Genomic DNA, 1,405 nt, shown 5'->3' with positions numbered 1-1,405 from the left:
TCGTGCAAAATGGGCCCCGGCGACTTTCTGGCGCGCAAAGAGGGGGGGGGGTGCGGCGCGGAGGTGGTGGTGGCATTTGCGGATTCTCACCCGGGTGCTGGCGGTGGCGGGGAGTGGGCTGGGGGTTGTGGGAAGTGTGTTTCGACTTTAATAAATATTTATTGAACGCTTCTCCAGTGCCGTGCCACTCCCGGAGACGTCTAGTGTTCCCCCAAAAAGGGGATTGGAAGGGAGACGCCGGGACCGGAAGTTGCGCTGCTTCTCTCATTTCATTGGGCAGAGCATAGTCACGTGGTCCCTTTGGCTGCAAGGGAAGTTGGGAAATGTAGTCTTCTGCTGGGCAGTGTGCTTTGCTGAAAGTTTTGGTTCCCGTATCACAGAATGTGGAGAGAAAAGACACAGGACATTTATTACTTGATTGCTGTAACCCCCCCCCCTTTTTTTTTTTTGCCTGGGAGGGGTCCTGCCTTGATGCCCCCCCACTACCCCATTCTGGGCTCAGATCCCACCATGCGATCTTAGGCGAGAGCCTTGGGCTTGCGGAGCCTCACGCTCTCATCGGAGAAGTGGGCTTATGATGCCAGTGTTTCAAGGTTGTCCGCAGATCCTTTGCGACACACTGACGCTCCAGGGGCAGTGTAAGTGCTCATTAATGGCAGGCCCGGAGAGGAGGGGGCTAATCTTTTTCGGAGTCACAGACCTTTGGGAAGGAATAGAATTAACATTCGTGGGGCACTCACATTTATGGATTCTGGAGGCTTTACAGATCTCAACGTATTTTGTTTTATTTTTTATTGGTATTTATTTGTTTATTTATTTTAATTTTATTTTGTTTTAATGTTTATTTATTTTTGAGACAGAGACAGAGCATGAACAGGGGAGGGGCAGAGAGAGAGGGAGACACGGAATCTGAAACAGGCTCCAGACTCTGAGCTGTCAGCACAGAGCCCGACGTGGGGCTCGAACCCACGAACCGTGAGATCATGACCTGAGCCGAAGTTGGACGCCTAACCGACCGAGCCTCCCAGGCGCCCCTATTGGTATTTATTTAAAGTACTCTCTGTGCCCGACTGGGGCTGGAACTCTGGACCCCAACATCAAGAGTCACAGGCTGCACTGACTGAGCCTGCCAGGCGGCCTTGAACCTATTTTGAATCCCCAAAATTGAACGCTCTCGGGGTACAGGCTTACATCATTGGGCTCATTTTACAGAGAAGAAAAACAGGCTCCAAGAGGTGAATTCTGGTCCCCAAGGTCACACAGGTCAGGAGCGGGGAGATTGTAATTTCCAAGGGAAGGAAAGGCAAATTTGAGCTGGTTAAGCCAGGAAGCTGCTGGCCCCTCCCACCCAACTGCTTCCTGCAAACATGAACTTTGCAAGCCTTTTCCCCCTTTCTTGGGGCCC

This window comes from Panthera pardus, unplaced genomic scaffold (genome assembly GCF_024362965.1).
Source record: "Panthera pardus isolate Hobbes unplaced genomic scaffold, ASM2436296v1 HiC_scaffold_8, whole genome shotgun sequence".
In the NCBI taxonomy this organism is placed as follows: Eukaryota; Metazoa; Chordata; class Mammalia; order Carnivora; family Felidae; genus Panthera; species Panthera pardus.
This window is presented reverse-complemented; position numbering follows the sequence as displayed.